Below are 14,960 nucleotides of genomic sequence, written 5' to 3' on the forward strand. Positions count from 1 at the left end.
CTCCCTCTACCCTCATAGAATGAGAGAATCCCTTTCTAAAAATTGCCTGTACTGGTACCAAAACAGAGATATAGACCAATGGAACAGAACAGAGTCCTCAGAAATAACACCACACATCTACAGCCATCTGATCTTTGACAAACCTGACAAAAACAAGAAATGGGGAAAGGATTCCCTATTTAATAAATGGTGCTGGGAAAATTGGCTAGCCATAAGTAGAAAGCTGAAACTGGATCCTTTCCTTACTCCTTATACGAAAATTAATTCAAGATGGATTAGAGACTTAAATGTTAGACCTAATACCATAAAAACCCTAGAAGAAAACCTAGGTAGTACCATTCAGGACATAGGCATGGGCAAGGACTTCATGTCTAAAACACCAAAAGCAATGGCGGCAAAAGCCAAAATTGACAAATGGGATCTAATTAAACTAAAGAGCTTCTGCACAGCAAAAGAAACTACCATCAGAGTGAACAGGCAACCTACAGAATGGGAGAAAATTTTTGCAATCTACTCATCGGACAAAGGGCTAATATCCAGAACCTACAAAGAACTCAAACAAATTTACAAGAAAAAAACAAACAACCCCATCAAAAAGTGGGCAAAGGATATGAACAGACATTTCTCAAAAGAAGACATTCATACAGCCAACAGACACATGAAAAAATGCTCATCATCACTGGCCATCAGAGAAATGCAAATCAAAACCACAATGAGATACCATCTCACACCAGTTAGAATGGCAATCATTAAAAAGTCAGGAAATAATAGGTGCTGGAGAGGATGTGGAGAGAAATAGGAACACTTTTACACTGTTGGTGGGACTGTAAACTAGTTCAACCATTATGGAAAACAGTATGGCGATTCCTCAAGGATCTAGAACTAGATGTACCATATGACCCAGCCATCCCATTACTGGGTATATACCCAAAGGATCATTAATCATGCTGCTATAAAGACACATGCACACGTATGTTTATTGCGGCACTATTCACAATAGCAAAGACTTGGAATCAACCCAAATGTCCATCAGTGACAGACTGGATTAAGAAAATGTGGCACATATACACCATGGAATACTATGCAGCCATAAAAAAGGATGAGTTTGTGTCCTTTGTAGGGACATGGATGCAGCTGGAAACCATCATTTTTAGCAAACTATCACAAGAACAGAAAACCAAACACCACATGTTCTCACTCATAGGTGGGAACTGAACAATGAGATCACTTGGACTCGGGAAGGGGAACATCACACACTGGGGCCTATCATGGGGAGGGGGGAGGGGGGAGGGATTGCATTGGGAGTTATACCTGATGTAAATGACGAGTTGATGGGTGCTGACGAGTTGATGGGTGCAGCACACCAACATGGCACAAGTATACATATGTAACAAACCTGCACGTTATGCACATGTACCCTAGAACTTAAAGTATAATAATAATAAAAAAGAAAAAGAAAAAAAAAAAAAAAGAAGACACACACACACACACAAAAATAAATAAATGAAAATTGCCTGCTTAACTAAAGCTTGTTGTCTGCTAATAAAACCAAGCAGTGCAAGCAAAGAAAGAATCTAGAATCTAAAATTGCTGTGAACACCGTACACCCACCATCTGCACGCTACAATTAATGCTGGACTATTCCTGCTTTCTCACATGCGATCATTGACATGTAAAACTCCACTTCTCTCAATGCTTTGCTTTGATTCTGTTCTTTGCTAAGGTTTAGGATATTCCACGTGAGTAAAACAACTGATGGCTGAGGACAGAATTCGGGTACTCCAAGTCCTTTGCTTTCTATTTCAACCATGTGATTATTGAGATCAGAGAGGAGACAACATTCTCACACTGAGGTTATTAAATATATTTCTAAAGATAAAAAGTATATAAAATACTTTTCAAGTATATAGTTAAATTATATTTCCCTTGGGGAAAATGAAAAAATAAAACTAGAGCCTTAGGCTTATTACACTAAAAAAAAAAAAATAAAAAGATTAAGATGATAATGAGCCAGAAAGCTCACTAAGCCACTAATCAAAGACAGAGACACAAATACAATTAGTGTTTAGAGCAAGTTGCTCTGAGGATTCTTGGCTAATCCTGAGACATCTAGAGGCCTCACATGGGGAGCCCCATCCTGCCTTGACATGGGAAGGCACTTCCTGCCACCGCTCTCTGTTTTTGTGTAGTTCGGGTTAAGACCATGCAAAATAAACAACGGTATTTTGCCCAGGCATCACATTCCCTTCTAGGAGGAAATTACCACACTCATTTTTTAGCTTCTCTGTTTGGAGTATAGTTTCTGGTATTTTAATTTTTAAATCCCCTGGCCCCTCTCCTGCCTTTTAGGAAAATTACTTGTGTTTTCTGACCTTACAGACTCAAAGCTATTCCTTTTGAAGGTTTCTTTTTGATTCAAAAAATTTGTGCAAACAGCAAAGAAAAAATTATATTTGCGCAAAACACATCTGTCCTCATGTAGAGAATATCTGGAAGAACGGCAGTATCTCAGGGTAGTAGGATTGCTGGTAATTAATTTATTCTAATTTTCTGTATTGTTTAATTTTGAATATTGAGAATATTTTATTTTTACAATAAAAAGAACATTTTCTTTTTGGAACAACAACAAAAAATGTGGGGAGGGAATAAGGGATGAAATAACTGGAACAGAAAAAAATGAGAACAGGAACAATAAGATGTGTCAGGACTGAGGTTAACACTCAAACTCCTCACAGACTCAATTGTTGTCCAGCTCCAAATCCATTCCCCTGCCAGGCCACTCTCCCTTCTGGCCCACACCTCTAGCAACGCCTTCTGTCTGGTCTTCCTGCCTGCTCTTGCTCCTCAATAATCTGTCTCTACAGAACAGCCAGAATGTTTACTTGAAATGAAAATCTGATCCATTATTCCCTCCATATACGACCTTCAGTGGCTTCCAGTTGCACATGGATAAAAACCCAATCTCCAGCTGGGCGTGGTGGCTCATGCCTGTGACCCTAGCACTTTGGGAGGCCAAGGCGGGTGGATCACCTGAGGTCGGGAGGTCAAGACCAGCCTGCCAACGTGGAGAAACCCTGTCTCTACTAAAAATACAAAATTAGCTGGGCGTGGTGGCACATGCCTATAATCCCAGCTACTCAAGAAGGCTGAGGCAGGAGAATCACTTGAACCCGGGAGGCGGAGGTTGTGGTGAGCTGAGATCGCACCATTGCACTCCAGCCTGGGCAACGAGCAAAACTCTGTCTCAAAAAAAAATAAAAACAAAAACACCCAATCTCCTTATCCCACTCAAGGCCTGGCCCCTCCTGCCCTTGCTCCTTCTTCTCCTGCCCATTTTCCTTTTGCTCACTTTGTTGATCATTCCTGGAACACTCTTTCCTGCCTCAGGGCCTTTGTACTTGTTGTTTCCTATGTTTTTCCCTCAGCTCCTCACATGGTCAGCCCCGCTCCTCCAGAGTCTCCAGGAATCTGCATTTTAAATATGTATTTCACATGATGCTCATGCACACTCATATTCCAGAGTTCCTGGATTTGAACGAGTGTTTAAGGGGAAAGGCATTCAAGAACCAACTTCTGACAGATGCCTGGAGTATAGCTATTCTCTCTCAGCCTTTTGCGAGACAAGGTGGGTCCCCTGGACCAAGATGCTCCTCAAGAAGGACCTGGGTACGGTATGTTGGCTTACAGAAGGATGGCGTTTTAGGGCTCAAAGTGCCCCACCAAAGACCAGAATGGCCGACATTCTAGCTAGGAAGATTATTATTTTATTTTAAATATATAGAGAGACAGGGTCTCATCACTCTGTCACCTAGGCTGGAGTGCAGGGGCACAATCACGGCTCACTGCAGCCTCAACCTTCCAGCCTCAAGTGATCCTCCCATCTCAGCCTCCCAAGTAGCTGGGATTACAGGTGCATGCTACCATGCCTGGCTAATTTTTGTATTTTCTGTAGAGATGGGGCTTTGTCATGTTGCCCAGTCTGGTCTTGAACTCCTGAGCTCAAGCAATCCGCCCGCCTCTGCCTCCCAAAGTATTGGGATTACAGGCATGAGTCACCATGCCCGGCCCAGGAAGATTTTTATTGCTGACAATTATGTATTCATCTATTACTAAGCTAAACATAAGGTAACTACAACAAATCTGACCTTCCTTTAAAATGGGGTTTGGGAACTGAGGTATATTCAGATATTGACTGCCTGAGAACTAGTCACCCTGAAAGGTTCACAGAGGACAAATTATCTGGGTCAAATTAAAATACCCTTTTGGAAGGTATTGGAAGCATTAAGCAAACACTGAGCTGAAACTACAGGCAAGTTCCTATGCTAGGAGTGTGAGGGGAAGCAAGACGGTGGGCCCAAGTCTGCCTAGCCTGCCCACAAGGGCTTATAGCCCTTCACCGGAGCTTGTCATGGGGCAAAGTAGATTGAGTAGTTTTATTTTTTATTGTTTTTGAGGATTTCTTTTCTATTCTCACCTGGTAGGCAGGTGGTAAGGATAAGCAGAAGTGAGAACTTCACAAAAAGGCCGTGACAAGGACAAGCGGTAAAGAGCCATGACTTTGTTGTCATCCTCTCCTCTCTGTGAGTTCTTTTAGGAACACTTTCCTCCCTCCCTGTAGTTCTAGGGGGCTGCCAATCAAGGTGGCCCTGTACCAGCCAACCCTCACATTAGGAGTGATTCTCCAACCCCAGGAGCTGGGTCCATCAGAGTCCTCCCTGAGACTTCAACAGACTCAGAGTCAGGCCTCCTCTCTTCCTGGCTTCCCAAATTGGCCAGAGATGAGCCTTGTGTTGTCCAGTTGCATCACACCCATCCAGTAGAGAAAGCTGAGAATTGCTTGAAGTTGGGAGGCAGAGGCTGCAGTGAGCCAAGATTGCACCACTGCACTCCAGCCTGGGCGACAGAGTGAGACTCTGTCTTGAAAAAAAAAAAAAAGAAGCCTACTAACTAGAGTTCAATATTTGCTTATAGTTCTTTATCTTTAGTCTGAGGGTATATAATTGAAACACAGTATGCAAAAGTCACTTGGGTTGGTTTTCCCATATTCTGCCCTACTTGTTAGCATCATTTTGCGTTATTCATTTTAATAATGTCAAGTTCATTGCTTCTGCTAATATTCAAATTTAAGGTTTTTTTTCTTTCATCTTTGTTGGTTTTAATTTCGAATATGTGAAACATTAACACACCATTAAAAGTATACGCAGAGGCTGGGGTCGGTGGCTCATGCCTGTAATCCCAGCATTTCGGGAGGTGGAGGTGGGCAGATCTTTTGAGCTCAGGAGTTTGAGAACATTCTGGGCAACATGGCGAAACCCTGTTACTACAGGGCGTGGTGGTTCACGCCTGTAGTCCCAGCCACTTGGGAAGCTGAGGTAGAAGGATTGCTTGAGCCCCTGAGGTTGAGGCTGCAGTGAGTCACAATTGCACCACTGCACTCCAGCCTGGGTGACAGGGTGAGACTTTGTCTCAAAAAAAAAAATAATAATAATATCAATATATGCAGGCAAGTGTAACTCCCCCACCCATCCCTTCCACCTTGTTCCTATGCTCCCATCTCTACCACATATCTCTACTCCCTGAAGTAACCAATTTCATTTCCTAGTTTATCCTTCCTGCATATCTCTTTTCAAAAGTAAGCAGATACATCTAGGTTTTATTTCTCCTTCTTTTCACACTATAGACACTCTCTAGCAGTTTTCTTCACTTATATGCTGGACATCATTCCTTAACAGTTCGTAGAGGCATCTGAGCTTCTGTACAGCTATGTAGGACACCATCATGTGGCTGTACTAGGGTTTACTCAACCACTCTTTTGTGTATGGGCATTTAGGTTGTTTCTAATATTTTGTAATTCCAAATGTGCTTCAGTGAATAATCTTATGCATAAGGAGTTTTGTATTGTTGGATATATATAGATATATAAATTTTTTTTGAGACAGAGTCTCACTCTGTCGCACAGGCTAGTGTGCAGTGGTACAATCTCGGCTCACTGCAACCTCTGCCTCCCAGGTTCGAGTGATTCTCCTGTCTCAGCCTCCCGAGTAGCTGGGATTACAAGCACCTTCCACCACGCTGGCTAATTTTTGTATTTTTAGTAGAGATGGAGTTTCACCATGTTGGACAGGATGGTCTCAATCTCCTGACCTCGTGATCCGCCCACCTTGGTCTCCCAAAGTGTTGGGATTACAGGCGTGAGCCACTGTGCCGTGCCAGAAATGTTTCTTTAAGAGTAAACCCTCAGAAGTTGCATTGCCAGATGAAAAGTTAAACACATACGTAGTGTTGTTAGATATTATTAGATTTCCCTTCATATGAGTTCTAGCAATTTGCATACTCACCAGCAACATATGAAAGTGTCTGTTTTCCCACAGACTTGCCAGCTGAGTGCTTTGTCAAACTTTAAAATTTTTGCTAATGTGACAGGTAAGAAATGGTATCTCAGTGCAGTTTTTAAAAAATGTATATAGGCCGGGCTTGGTGGCTCTCGCTTGTAATCCCAGCACTTTGGCAGGCTGAGGCGGGCGGATCACTTCAGGCAGGCTGAGATCAGGAATTCAAGACCAGCCTGGCCAACATGGTGAAACCCTGTCTCTACCAAAAACACAAAAATTAGCCGGGTGTGGTGGTGGGCACCTGTAATCCCAGTTACTTGGGAGGCTGAAGCAGGAGAATCACTTGAACCTGGGAGGCAGAGGTTGCAGTGAACCGAGATCGCACCATTGCATTCCAGCCTGGGCAACCTTGAGAGACTGCATCTCAAAAAAAAAAATTATAAATATATATATAAAATATATTATATATATGTATATATATTATATATAATAATATACACACACACAAACTATCTTTTGGTGCACAGTTCCATGAATTTTAACATGTGTATAGATTCATGTAACCACAGTCAGGACACAGAACAACTACTCCATCCTCCCCAAAAATTCCCTCATGCTGCCGCTTTTGTAGTCAAACACCTTCCCTCTCATGAATCCTGTGCACCACTGATCTGTTCTTCACCCTTATAGCTAGGACTTGTTCAGTGTTATCTACATGTGCAAGTTCTGGACTGCTATAGAATATAACCTTTTGAGACCTGCTTCTTTCACTCAGCATATCTCTGACATTCATCCATGTGTCATGTGGACCAGTAGTTTTTTTTTTTAATTTATTTCTGAATAGCACCTCATTATTTGGATGTATGACAGTTTATAAATGCACTCACCTATTGTTTCCAGCTTTCGCTGATTATAATAAAACTGCTTATAAACATCTGTGTAGAGTTTTGAAGGTAAATACCTAGAAGTGGGACTACTGAGTCATATGGTAAACATATGTTTAACTTTATAATAAACTGCCAAACTGTCTTCCATAATGGTTGTGCCATTTTGCATTCCTACCAGCAATAGTTGAGAGTTCTGGTTGTTCCACATTCTTGTCTAAACTTGCTACTATCAGCTTTTCCCCCCTTCTCCCTAGCTATTCTCATAGGTATGTGGTGGTATTTCATTGTGATTTAATTTGCATTTCCCTAATAGTTAATGATGTTGAACATCTTTTCATGTGCTTATTTGTTATGTGTATATCTTTTTTTTTTTTTTTTTTTTTTTTTTTGAGACGAGTCTCACTCTGTTGCCCAGGCTGGAGTGCAATGGCACAGTCTCAGCTCATTGCAAACTCCGCCTCCTGGGTTCAAGTGATTCTCCCTGCCTCAGCCTCCCAAGTAGCTGGGATTACAGGTGCCCACCACCACGCCCAGCTAATTTTTTGTATTTTTAGCAGAGACGAGGTTTCACCATGTTGGCCAGGCTGGTCTCGAACTCCTGACCTCAGGCGATCTGCCCACCTTGGCCTCCCAAAGTGCTGGGATATCTGTATATCTTTTTAAATGAGGTGTCTGTTCGAACCTTTTGTTCATATTTATTTGGTTTATTTCCTGAACCAAATGTGTGTGTGTGGGGGGGTGCAGTTTGAGACAAGGTCTTGCTCTGTCGCCAAGGCTGAAGTGCAGTGGTACAATCATAACTCACTGCTGCCTCTACCTCCTGGGCTCAAGTGATCCTCCTGCCTCAACCTCCTTTATAGTTGGGACCACAGGTGCATGCCACCACACCTAGCTACTTTTTAAATTTTTGTAGAGACAGGGTCTCACTTTATTGCCCAGGCTAGTCTTGAACTCCTGGTACAAGAGATCTGCTCTCCTCAGCCTCTCAAAGTATTGGAATTACAGGCGTGAGCCACTGCACCCAGCCTGTGATTGTATTCTACACTGTATATATTCTGGATACAAGTCCTTTGTCAGATATACCATTAGCAAATATTTTCTAGTTTATAGTTTGTTTTTTCATTCTATTAACAATATCTTTCAAAAAGCAAAAATGTTTCATATTTTAGTGAAATCTATGTTTTTCTTTTACTGCTTTACAGTAAATCTTAAAACCAGGTAGTATGATTGCACTAAATTTTCCGTGATTTTTCAAAATTGTTTTGTCTATTCTAGTTCTTTTGCCTTTTCATATGCTTTTTTTTTTAAAAAAACAAAAAATCCTGCTGGGATTTTGATGAGAATTGTGTTGAATTTATACATCACTGTGGGGAGGACTGACATCTCAACCATCTTGTCTTACAATCACTAAATTCAGTATATCCGTCTATTTATTTAGGTCTTATTTGATTTCTTTCATTAGCTTTTTGTGGTCAGTATACAGATGCTGTACATGCTCTGGAGGGAACTATTTTTTTAATTTAAGTTTCTAATTGTTGGTTGTTGGTATATAGAAATATGATTGACTTTTGTATGTTGACCTTGCATCCTGCAACCTGGCTAAACTCACTAAATCTAGGCACTTTTTGTAGATGCCTTGGAATTTTCTACATAGATAATCATGTTGCTGTGAATAGGGATAGTTTTATTCCTTTCTTTCCAATCTTTATGCATTTTTTTTTTTTTGGCCTTATTGTACTGGCTAGAACTACAAAGTCAACACTGGATAGGAGTGATGAGGTGGACATTGCATTGTTCCCAGTCTTAGGGGGAAAGAATTTAGTATTTCACCATTAAACATCATGTTAGCTTCATGGTTTTTTTGCAGATATTTTGTAGATGTTAAGAAAGTTCCCTTCTATTCCTAGTTTGATGAGAATTTTTATCATAAATGGCTATTGCATTTCAATGGATATTGAATGCTTTTCAATATCAGTTGAAATAATAATGTGATTTATCTTTAGCCTATTAATATGGTAGATAACATTAATTGATTTTCAAATATTAAACCAGGCTTGTAAATAAAATCCAGCAATACAAAAAAAGAATAACACAGTATCACCAAGGGGGGTTTACTTAGGGGTTGACAAGCCTGGTTTAATATTTGAAAATCAATTAGTAAACCCCCCTTGGTGATACTGTGTTATTCTTTTTTTGTATTGCTGAATTTTATTTACTAATATTTTGTTGAGGATTTTTGCATCTATGTTAATGAGGGATAGTTAACTTGGGGTTTTTTTTCCTTCTTTTACTGTCTTTAATTTAGTATCGGGGTAATATAAGTCTCACAACATGAGTACAGAAGTGATCTTCTTGTATCTTCTGGAAGAGATTGTGTAGAATTGATGTTACTTCCTCTCTAAATGTTATAGAGAACTTGCCAGTGAAACCATCTGGGCCTGGAGTTTACCTTTTCAGAGGTTTAAAATTATTATTTCACATTTCTTTAGTAAGTATAGAACTATTATGGTTATTTGTTTCTTCTTGGGTGGATTTTAGTAGTTTGTAGATTTGATCTATTTCTTCTAAGCTATCAAATGTGTGCATAGAGTTATTCAAAGTATTATCTTACTCTTCTTTTAATGTTGATGTGGTCTGTAGTTATAGCCCCTCTTTCATTCCTAATGTCAGTGACTTATATCTTCTCCTTTTTTCTTTGTTAGTCTGGCTAAAGGTTTATCAATTTTATTAATATTTGTAAAGCACCAGTTTTTGGTTTCATTGACTTTTCTCCATGGTTTTTCTGATCTTTATCTTTCTGATTATTCTGAATTTATTTTGGTCTCTTTTTTTGTTGTTCTTAAGGTAAAATGTTAGATTTCTGATTTGAGATTTTTCTGTACTAATTTTTTTTTTTTTTTTTTTTTTTTTTTTTTTTTTTTTTTTTGAGAAAGGGTCTCACTCTGTCACCCAGGCTGGAGTGCAGTGGCATGATCATGACTCACTACAGCTTCAACCTTCTGAGTTCAAGCAATCCTCCCACCTCAGCTTCCTGAGTAGCTGGGACCACAGGTGCACATCACCATGCCCAGCTATTTTTTTTTTTTCAGATGGAGTCTCGCTTTGTTGCCCAGGCTGGAGTATAGGGGGGCGGTCTTGGGTCACTGCAATCTCTGCCTCCTGGGTTCAAGCGATTCTCCTGCCTCAGCCTCCCAAGTAGCTGGGATTACAGGCACCTGCCACCATGCCCAGCTAATTTTTCTATGTTTAGTAGACACGGGGTTTCACCATGTTGGCCAGGCTGGTCTCAAACTCCTGACCTCAAGTGATCTGCCCACCTCAGCCTCCCAAAGTGCTGGGATTACAGGCATGAACTACTGTGGCTGGCTAATTTTTAAATTTTTTGTAGACCTTGGTCTCACTATGTTGCCCAGGCTGATCTCAAACTTCTGGCCTCAAGCGATCATCCTGCCTCAACCTCCCAAAATGCTGGGATTACAGGTGTGAGCCACCATGCCTGGCCTCCACAAATTTCTGATGGCAATTTCAGGGAAAAAGGACTTAAATCTAGTGATTGCTGTTAAATCTTAATAAGGTTTAAAATTTAAAAAAATTGTAATGAGGTTTAATATTTATACAGGTAAGGATGTACATACTATCTAGACAAAATACCGTTTATATATAAAGAAAAGATTATTTCCAAAAAATTGTTGGGACTTAGGAGAATTTGATTACTTTAGGTATCAAACACTCGGACTTTTAATCCCATCCCCCTGCTCCCACTCAACCCTGCCAAAAAAAAAAACAAAAAAAACAAAAAAAACAAAAAAAGTGGAAGGAAGGAAGAAAGGGAGGAAGAAAAGAAAAATGTAGTACATTTTTCTAGGTATTAGCATCACAGCCAGTAACTCCATCTACTGGAACGCTGAAGAGGAAGAGGCAACTCTGGAGTCAGGCAGAACTTGGTCTGAATTCTAGCTGAGCTGCTTCAGCTGTGTGGCTGTGATCAAGACATTTAGTCTCTTTCCTTCAATCAGCTCATCTGTAAAACGGGATAATAATCATCATAATAAAGGCCCGGCGTGGTGGCTCATGCCTGTAATCCCAGCACTTTGGGAGGCCGAGGCAGGCAGATCTCTTAAGGTCAGGAGTTTGAGACCAGCTTGGCCAACATGGAGAAACCCCGTCTCTACTGAAACTACAAAAATTAGCTGGGTATGGTAGCGCATGCCCATAGTCCCAGGTACTCAGGAGGCTAAGGCAGGAGAATCGCTTGAACCCAGGGGGCAGAGGTTGCAGTGAGCCGAGATCATGCCACTGCACCCCAGCCAGGGCAACAGAGTGAGACTCCATCTCAAAAAAAAAAAAGAAAAAAAAACATAATAAAAATATCTGATGCTAGGTTTTCTTATTTGTAAAGTGGATTGCCTATATTCACTTTGCAGAGTGACTGTGAAAATTAAATGGGAATATTCATGTGAAGAACCATATTGCATAGCTCATGGTGGACACTTAGTCCATTTGGGCTTCTATAACAAAAATGCCACAGACTGGGCAGCTTATACACACAACAGAAATTTATTTCTCACAATTCTGGAGGCTGTGAAGTCCAAGATTAAAGCATGGGCAGAAGAAGTGAGTTTAATGGGGTGTGGACTGTTGAGAGCCACCAGGAGCTGCCTTGTGCCGGGGACCGATGTTCCAACGGGAGTCAGGACAGTCAAAATGACCATGAAAGGTAGCCAAAGACTAACTTTGGAGGGGGTTTTATTCCTATGGGGCTCAGTGAAATGGAGATAGCAAGTCACCCTTTGTCAGACTGTGAGTTGAGTTCCATATTGAGAAAATGGAGCAGTTCCCAGATCTCTGCTGGGAGGAACAAGAGGGAGGAACAAGGCCCAGGTTGATGCTGTGTGCTGGGTTCGGTAATGCGAGATTTATGCCATTCGTGTGATGTGTGATAAGATGCAGGAGGTGAAAGCGGCTATTAACACTGATTAACTCAAAAGTTGACCACCAGCACACACAGCCATTGTTTCCAGCAGCACTCTTTAGTGATGAGCTTTGTCTGGCTGGCTTCACAAAAGACAAATGCCATTACAGGAGACCAAATAACCTTATTTAGGCAGTTGTCAGATAATAGAGACGCTCCAGGTATTAGCCTGACTGCATTAGTTTGATTTGTTACTACTGTTCACCTTGTCTTGAGCATTAATGGAGACAAAGGCCTAGAATTACCAGGAACAGAGATAAGCTGTGGATTAGAGCCTACGTGTTTTGAGGGAAAGATAATTCTATCTTGGGTTTTCCTTTCCGTTTTCATTTTGCTTGATTTTTCCTGAGTCCAGTTTTCCCCCGAATATCATTATATTCTCTCCAAATTTCTAGCAATTGTAATTCCAAAAATGTTACTGATTCATTATTTCTTTTAACAAGATCAGCCTTTATCTTTGGGTTTTTAAAAAAGATTTTAGGGGAAATACACTAGCAATCTTTTATATTATCCTGTTTCTTGAATATTCTTATACATTATGAACTTGCTTCACAAAAGTTATAATAGAACTTATATTGTTATTAGTATCAAAAAATATAAAAAAGGTATATTACATTTATAGTTATTTATTTAATATTATAAATTATTGTTTAATTTTTCTGACTTAGAAATGCTTGTTATAAATATATCATTTCTATTATAAGTGATTTCAGTTATATATATGTAGCTTCAGTTATAGATATATAAATTCAGTTAAAAACACAATTTATTTCAATTATAAATAAAATTGAATTTTAGGGCCACATAAATCAGTTATGTAAAATTGTCATTGGAAAATACTGAGATAATGGTGGTCTAGGGTTATTATGTTTCTCTCCTCACCAGACTTTTTAGAGGTATGACCAGTTTTTATAATTAAAAAAAAAAACTTAAGTGCATTATTAGTTGTTGATTGATATCTGTGACGGTGTTTCATTTTTTTCTAGATTCTATCATTTTACACAGAATCTTCACATTCCTCAGGGATTTGGGAATTAGGTTTAATTTTAGAAATTCTAGATAAACTATGATTATTCTTTGAAAAATCTCAATTTATGAAAAGCACTACTTCAAAAATACTTTAATATTAATATTAATATTAATAATGTGGAATAGTTTCTTATTGTGTACAAAACTTGAAATCTTATCCTAAACCAAGCAGACATTCAGGAGACAGAGCTATAATTCTGACATGGCAGGATGTCAGAGAGATGCAAAACAGAATGTCAAGTGTGATCACATTTTAAAAAATAACGACAAAAACAACAAATATGTGTGTGTGTATATATATAAAGATGTTTTTATGATACACAAAAAGATCTATAAAAGTGTTTAATGATGGTTATCTCTGAAGGATGAGATTCAAGGGGGATTTTACTCTATTTCTATACTGCTTAAATTGTTTGCAGAATATAGAATGACAATAAATTTGGAATTAAAATAAAAGCTTACCCATCATGCGACACATTCTCCTCCAACCCACTCCCCCAGAGCCTACTCCTGGTAACTTCCAGTCTTTCAATTTAACATAATTTCATAAAAACCTAATGGAGAATGAAGAAAACTCTTTGTGGATAAATTTTAACTAATACATTTCATAAATAGTGCTTCTAATTTTTATATGAATGGAAGCAGCTTTTTATATTGGAAAAAATGGTCCAGTCTTTCTTGGAAAACAGGTAATGCCTCTGTTCTTCCTATCTACCCTGTTGCCCTTCTTTTCCACCTCCCTCTCCATCTCAGCAACAATGGAATAGAATAAGCACACTTACTGCTGACCAATTGTTGGGACACATAGCTCTCTACCCCAAATGTGCTCTCAGTAAATAATTTTAAAAAGCTCTAAAATCTGAGTCATGCTGCTTTTCCTTAGAAATAATATGCAAACTCCCTCTAGTCTTTCATATATAAAAATATATAATGATTATAGATTCAATAATTCAATGAGAACCTTCTACCCTGATCACTGGGACATCAGAAAGGACAGAGGACAGAAAGAAAAGAGAAGCAAGGGAGAACTCAATTCAAATGGACAAAGCTGAAATTTGGCTTTCAGTGGACAAAGTCAGAGTCTTAAGCTGACATTTCAAAAAAAAAAAACAAAAAAACAAAAAAACCCACCCACTTAAGTCTTCCATTAACTAGAAAACAAATGCCCAGATTTCCAGTGGAGAGGGCCCCCTTCTTGTTATATATCTTATCCTATTCCCATCTTTAATTGGCAGGGAAAATGGGAAATGAAAACACATAGGTTTTGTTACTTAGAAAGTACCTTGATTACTTCCAGTGACTATGTCAGAGCACTTACAAAAGGTGGGTCAGTTATGCTACCTTCTCAGTCAACTTAATATTGTAGTTGATTAGAAATCATTAAACTGGAAATAGATACAAGCTAGATGATCACTATCACTAATGAATGAAAGTAAAGTACAAAATTAAACTAGAAAACTTTAAAATTTTGCATTTTATTTGCTGCTTACTTCTTTTGTGCAATTCAATACCACTGGTATAAATATGCTAGCTGATACTTGTATCTTTGTACTTTGGCATAATGACTTTACTTGGAAAAAAAACCTTGAAACTAACATGCTGTAAGAATTTGTTTTGATAGATGGTAAGAAATTCTCACTGCTTTATGCTATAAATCAAGAGAAGTTGAAGATTCATGAATAAATCATAATCTATAATATAGTGAAGCATAATTATGTTTCAAAATGTGCATGGAGGAAA

This window comes from Rhinopithecus roxellana, chromosome 1 (genome assembly GCF_007565055.1).
Source record: "Rhinopithecus roxellana isolate Shanxi Qingling chromosome 1, ASM756505v1, whole genome shotgun sequence".
Lineage (NCBI taxonomy): Eukaryota > Metazoa > Chordata > Mammalia > Primates > Cercopithecidae > Rhinopithecus > Rhinopithecus roxellana.